Here is a 7,897-nt window from a genome sequence, read left to right as displayed (position 1 = left end):
ATATAACTATTTGAAATGTACAGTGACTTTTGAAATGTACAGTGACAGAATTCAGAACCTGGGCCGTTCTTACAGTGTTCTCCCTGTACACCAAGTCAGAACTGTAGGATAAATAAAAGGGGGATATAAGCAGACGATGAAAGCTCTTACAATATTCAATGATTACATTTCTCAAAAACAGGTTATAGGCTACATGTGTACCACCAAGTCAGACCAGTAGGCACAATTAAGAGGTGCAAATAGACCAAATGATTAGGGTGAGGCATTAGGGCTACTAACAGCTTACTACACAACATACACTTAGTATTATTTCCTTAGCTAGAGTATACATATCTCCCTGGTATATTACATAATTTATGCAGCAGCATACAATACATTTTTGGACTAACCTTGTTGTGCTGTGCTCACTTGAACAGGAAGGTGGTGCGGCGGTCCTTCGTGGGCAAATTTTGTCATCAAATTTATCATCAAAGTCTGACATTCTCTGGATTTATGGTGCTTTCAAGACAACTGGGAACTTGAAAAAAAAGGTTGAATCATGATGACGTCAGTGATCTTCAGGTCGCAGCTCTAGAAAGAGGCCTGAGTTCCCGATTTACAATTCCGAGTTGGATGAAAGTTCAAAACTTATTTTCACGAGTTCCCAGTTGTCTTCAACTCACTGAAGTCAGATTTTGCATTTCCAAGTCAACAGTTGTTTTGAGCGCGGCACAAATCATGCTTCATTGACAGCATGGCCAATGTTGAATGTTTATCATTTTAAACTAGGAAAAGAGACCCTTAATCTTAGACTTGGGACCACACAGCCACTCCACTGAATAGCAGGATATTGATTGCTTTGCAATGCTTGCAGTTAGCCACTGATTCGTTCCAAACCACTCATTGTTGAATTTGCGATTTCCAACTTGTTGTGTAATGTTTATGCAGTGGTGTAAAGTACTTAAGTAAAAATACTTTAAAGTACTACTTAAGTAGTTCTTTGGGGTATCTGTACTTTACTTTGCTATTTTTATTTTTGGCAACTTTTACATTTACTACATTCCTAAAGAAAATAATGTACTTTTTACTCCAGACATATTCCCTGACACCCAAAAGTACTATTTTCATTTTGACAGGAAAATGGTCAGTTTCACATTAATCAAGAGAACGTCCCTGGTCATCCCTACTGCCTTTGATCTGGCGGACTCACTAAACACAAACTTTTCATTTGTAAATTCTTTCTGAGTTTTGGAGTGTGCCCCTGGCTATATGTCAATAAAAAAATAGAAAATAAAATTGTGCCATCTGGTTTGCTTAGTATAAGGAAGTTGAAATTATTTATACTTTATCTTTTGATACTTCAGTATATTTAAAACCAAATACTTTCAGACTTATACTAAAGTAGTATTTTACTGGTGACTTTCACTATTACTTGAGTCATTTTCTATTAAGTTATCTTTACTTTTTCCACCCCTGTCTTTATGTCCAATGGCCAATGAGCACTGATATGTTTTATCTGTAATTTCTCTTCATTATTTCTTTTCATATGACAAAGATTAAAATGATTTGCCAGTAGATTGTCGACTTGATTCATGATGATGACTGCAAGCTAAGATTTTGAAAGTATGATGTTGACAGTCCAATCAAAGCTATTGTAGCTATAACGTGACTTTATTTGTGGCCAATGACCTTGAGCCTTCTTGGATGGGCACTTTTAATGTAACTCTATGGCAGCTCCCATTGGCTTGAATTTTCTAGCTCTACCCTAAGACTTGGCGGTGACATAGTGTCCCCATGAATGACAGAACGCTGAGCCAATCAAGGCACAACGCTCTGTACTTTCTGCTGGCTTGACCCACCACCACAGAAAGCACTGAGCTAGGCTGGAACACCTGCATTTTGGAGCTGCCTTACTCAAGAAAACAAAAAAAGATGTTTGTATGTTTGCATGCGGCTTTATTAATTCAATTATATATATATATATATATATATATATATATATATATATATTTTACATTGTTTGCAAACTGATATGTGACAGGTTGTCAGGTATGCGTAAATGGCTGTAAGAGAGTCAGGTGCAGATATTGGGTAGCCAATGGAGCCTTTTATTTAGGCGAACCTAAAGCACACAGCAAAATAAACACGAAATAACAATTTGGGTTAAAATAACCCAGTGCAACAGACTAACGTGCGCATAACATGAAACAGAATAACCAATACCACACAAAGGCATGGGGGAAACAGAGGGTTAAATACACAACACATAATGAGGGAAATGAGAACCAGGTGTGTGGGAAAACAAGACAAGACAAATGGAAAATGAAAAATGGATTGGCGATGGCTGGAAGACCGGCGATGTCGACCGCCGAGCACCGCCCGAACAAGGAGAGGCATCGACTTCGGTAGAAGTCGTGACACAGGTATTAATGCCAAAATAACAAGAAAACAGGCTAGCCCCCCCCAAAAAGTTGAAAGTTGAAAGTAAATAATTTATAGATGTCAATGTTTGGTTCCAGATTTGGTGCGATCCAGACCGGCCTTGATTTCAATGTCCATGGACATAGATTTTTAGTCCAGTAAGGACCAAATCTGAAACAATCACAGACGTCTACGTACTGTAGAAGAATGGCACCGGAGAGGATGGCTGACATTTTACCAAACCAATTGTGATATTTTGTGTGTTTTTTCACATTGTTTGTAACTTATTTTGTATATACAGTGGATTTGGAAAGTATTCAGACCCATTGACTTGTTCCACATTTTGTTACGTTACAGCCTTATTCTAAAATTGATTTAAATAAAATAATTTCCTCATCAATCTACACATAATACCCCAACATAAAAAAAGGAAAAACAGGTTTTTAGAAATGTTTGCAAATGTATTTAAAATAAAAACAGAAATACATTATTTACGAAAGTATTCAGACTCTTTGCTATGAGACTCGAAATTGAGCTCAGGTGCATCCTGTTTCCATTGATCATCCTTGAGATGTTTCTATAATTTGAGTCCACCTGTGGTAAATTAAATTGATTTGACATGACTTGGAAAGGCACACCTGTTGATATAAGGTCCCACAGTTGACAGTGCATGTCAGAGCAAAAACCAATCCATGAGGTCGAAGGAATTGTCCGTAGAGCTCCGAGACAGGATCTTGGGAAGGGTATCAAACATTTCTGAAGTATTAAAGGTCCCAAAGAACACAGTGGCCTCCATCATTCTTAAATGGTAGAAGTTTGGAACCACTAAGACTCTACCTAGAGCTGGCTGCCCGGCCAAACTGAACAATCGGGGGAGAAGGGCCTTGGTCAGGGAGGTAACCAAGAACCCGATGGTTACTCTGACAGAGCTCCAGAGTTCCTCTGTGGAGATGGGAGAACCTTCCAGAAAGACAACTCTCTGCAGCACTCTACCAATCAGGCCTTTATGGTAGAGTGGTCAGACGGTAGCCACTCCTCAGTAAAAGGCACGACAGCCCGCTTGGAGTTTGCGAAAAGGCACCTATAGGACTCTCAGACCATGAGAAACAAGATTATCTGGTCTAATGAAACCAAGATTGAACTCTTTGGTGGAAAATTGGTGTCCTCATCACCAATAAACTATCATGGTCCAAACACACCAAAAAAGTTGTGAAGAGGGCATGACAACACCTTTACCCCCTCAAGAGACTGAAAAGATTTGTCATGGGTCCCCAGATTCTCAAAAAGTTCTACAGCTGCACCATCGAGAGCATTCTGACCGGTTGCATCACTGCCTGGTATGGCAACTGCTCCGGAGCACCAAGTCTAGGTCCAGCTTCTACCCCCAAGCAATGAGACTGCTGAACAATTAATCAAATGGGCACCCAGACTATTGGCATTTTCTTAACTCTATTTTCTTAAAACTGCATTGTTGGTTAAGGGCTTGTAAGTAAGCATTTCACGATAAGGTCTAACTGTTGTATTCGGCGCATGTGACAAATACAATTTGATTTGATTTGAATATCTTTTCACCTTTCATTCAGAACCTAAATTGAACCTAACTTCAACGTCTGGAAAATACGTCTTTTAGATGTCTTTTCAACGTAATTTTACTTACTGGGACTATTCTAGTTTTGCGGGGGATACATTTTGTTGGCTCGCCTATGGCAGCAGAACGTCCGAAAAACAATAACCATTGCAGACAATTGCTGCTGATCACTGTTAATACATCGGAATATGAATATATCTGAAGACAGTAGCCTATGTTTAACAGTCATATGTTGGTCCAAATTTTGAATCTTCATTCAATGTGTGCGTGTCTGTTCGTAGTACATGTTTGTGTGCAAGTGTTTGTGGAGGTTTGAATTAATATTTCATAGATCCTGTCATGGTAACTGACAGAGTTTATGAGCAGGAGCTGATTTGCATTGAAAGCTACAGCCACAATAATATGAAGTGTTATACACAGCAGCCCTATATACTGTCAGACAGAGATGCTATTCAGAGCCATTGGTTGAGAGCGAAAACAAGCTTTCTTATTGGACAGGAATAGCTATGACATAAGGGTCATAACCCTTGGGTAGTTATTTCACTCCAACCACATCCAGAGGGATTAGACATTCAAATGACTGTATCCTGACAGATGCCTAATGACTCATAGAATACATAGAGAGTGAACCTCAGTCATAGAAGTAGAATAAAAAGTGGACATTCCAATCAAAGCAATTCTCTGTGGTGTATGGACCACCACAGCCATATTGGGTCACAGTGGACAATCTGGAATGTTTGATTAATTGCAGTTTATCTCATTGCTCAGAATACTGAGCATCTTTCCTTGCTCACACATGCAGCTATGGCATATACAAGTTATATTAAGTACTGTGTAAATAGGAGGCTCTATTCTATTGATTCTATATCTTTGGCTTCAGTATTATGCCCTTCTCATGCAGGTGCACTGCTAATGCTGTGTTCATAACCAAGTGGGAAGGTGGTAATTACCAGTTGTGAAGTTGTAAATACCAGTTGGATGCATTCACGTGCTTTGAACTCGTTGAGAAACGTAGATGGTCTAATGGCCAACAAGCTGCGTCAACCATAAACTAAAAGTACAGCTATTATGTTTATAAACAAATGATAGTGTTAAAAAACCATACTACTAGATTGCTTTTTATAAATTATGTTTTGTTATTACATTTAACTGCCAAAAATTATGTTATTGAGGTAATTTCCTTAGTAGGTCACGTCATAAGTCAGCATGTGGGAGAAGTCGGGGCTCAGGGACGATAGACGAGTTTCCCTATAGTAATTACGAGTTGGAGGGGCGTTCAAGTGGATTTTTTCCACTTGTATATGGTAAATATCACCTTCCCACTTGGTTATGAACATTGCATTGGATACAGTATATAAAGGCAATGGAAGATATGGTCATAATCCACCTCCTTGCTTTACATGGCATTTCCATTTCAGATGAGGCTTTATGCAAACTAGTGGCATAATTTTTCCAATCCACTCACGGTGAAAGATTTTCCTAAGCAACCACACAGGGTAAGAGAGCACAGACTAAAACAAAGACTCAGTAGGGATCAACACAAGGGGCTTACAATCAAACACAAAGTCTAATTTCCTTTTAAACTGTTGTCTCACACTCCTGTGCCCTCATTAGTCTTACCACCGTATCGCCAACACCATACCCGTGTCTACTGTATTCTGAGTAAACAAACTTGTTATAAAGTATAAAGATTGTCTGTGATTTTTCATGAGACTTTAACACAGTGAGTTTAATTTGAGAATAACAGTTGTGCCATTTTCTGGATTGCTATGTGAACAACCCTATCACTAAAGTCCCAGCTATGCTGTGTTTTCTTTTAGCAGTAAGTGATAGCATTCCCAGTATGTGTGTCTGTGTGAGGTGAATGGAGAGTTTAAATTAGCGCCTTGTTAGTACTGTGGTACTCATTACGCTCATAAGAGAACTTGGCCTCCATATGGGACTGATTAGTGTGTGTGTGTGTGTGTGTGTGTGTGTGTGTGTGTGTGTGTGTGTGTGTGTGTGTGTGTGTGTGTGTGTGTGATGTGCACAGGGTCCCATAGGGTGGAGAGAGATGCGCAGTCAGCCCATATGCTTCTATTCAATTTCCTTTAGGGCTCCTTTATGATTACTTGGTCTTCCAACTGGGGGATGAGATAATGTATACTCTCTCTTCCTCTCGATCTCTCTCCACCCTCTCTCGATGCTCTGTCTATATCCATTTCTGATGTCTCTTTCTACTCTACCCCTTTGCTTCCTCACTCCAGAACCAGTAACTAATTGCAATACAGCAGAGGTGGATAAACCAGGTCCAGAGGAGAACCAGTGTGCAGAATGTTGTTCCAACCCAACTTTAAAACATCGGATTAAATGATCAATCGACCATGATTAGTCAATTATTTCAATCAGGTGTGTTAAAAAACATTTATAACTGCAGCTTTAAACAGTTTTGTTCAGACTATACCCATATAATTATTCAAATACACTTACACATGATGAAAGGGGTGTTGGGGTTAACATGAAAACAAATCACTGTCTGAGAGAGTAACACAGATTGTCAAGAGATCGAACTGCTATTGCGCCATCACATTGTATTGTGAAACAGTGTCCCTGTGTGGTAGTAAGATTTACCACAACCTGTTCGTTTTTTGGAACTGAGAATGTCATCGTTTTACTTACTAATCTTGACCATGTTTCTACTATGAATGGCCATTCTGGTCAAGAGTGTTGGTCTCTAAGTCTAAGTCTGGGTCTTGTCTGTCCACAATTAAAGTGGTCTTGGTCTTGATAAACAGGGTCTTGTTGGTCTCTCTCTGTCTCAAGAGGTTGTCTTGGTCTGGTCTTGGTCAGATCTGGTATTGGTTAAGTCTGATTCTGGTCTGGGTCTTGAAGGTTCTTCTAGTCTTGACTCCCATCACTGCTATCAGTCAATACTGGTGGTGTCCTGTCAGTACTAAAACATTAAAACAATGATCCACTAGATGGCAGTGGTGTTGTTAAAACACAACTGACCTAGCCAGCAGGTGAAATGTAGCCTATATGATCACGGGTCCCTGATTGTAAACCAATTATTATATCATAAAAGAGTCCACATTTTTTCATTGGGTTGCTTTGGTTCCACCCATCTTAACAGTAAACCCCTTAATTTAATCTCCCTGTCGGTGTCTAATAAACTGACCAGTGAGAATATATATATATATATATAAAATACTTTTATAATTGTAAATTCTTTACTCAAATCACCCACAGGCCGTATGTTTGACACCCCTGCTCTAGTTATATGTGGCCTCTCTGCATTCAAGCAGCTACTGTAGATCGTAACAGAGTGACCTCATTTCCTTTGGTACCTTGGGGCATTTCTCCATATAGAGTCAAAGCGGCAAGCCCTGTTCACTGGTCTTTTCTTCCTCACATACAGATTAGTGGACAACCAGCTTTCATGGGAACAGTGTTATGAAGGGCCATCCCAACATAGAATGGAACACATAGCACCCCTTTTGAATTTAAACAGCACTCTGGTGCGTGCGGGATGTGTGTGTGTGTGTACGTGTCGGTATTGGTGTTATCACTGAGTCTTGGGTAATAGTTCATGCCCCTTCGGCACAACTGCATCACTTTCATAATGATAATATTTCCACTGTTTTACCTCTGAAAACACATTCATCAGAGCTCATACATGTACACACAACACACCATACACAGCATTTGTTTTTTTCTGAATGTATGCACCTCCATTGAGTAACATGGATTATGTAACACCATTGTGAAATACAGCGCCTCAGAATATATTCATAACCCTTGATTTATTCCACGTTTTGCTGTTACAGCCTGAATTCAAAATGGATTAAATACATTTCCAAAAGCACAGTTTGGTTTGGATGGCCAGCTCTAGGCAGAGACTGGGTTGTTCCATATATTTTCAATTTCCCA

This window comes from Salvelinus fontinalis, chromosome 12 (assembly GCF_029448725.1).
Source record: "Salvelinus fontinalis isolate EN_2023a chromosome 12, ASM2944872v1, whole genome shotgun sequence".
In the NCBI taxonomy this organism is placed as follows: domain Eukaryota; kingdom Metazoa; phylum Chordata; class Actinopteri; order Salmoniformes; family Salmonidae; genus Salvelinus; species Salvelinus fontinalis.
The sequence above is the reverse complement of the archived record's forward strand: the minus strand, read 5'-3'. Positions refer to the sequence as shown.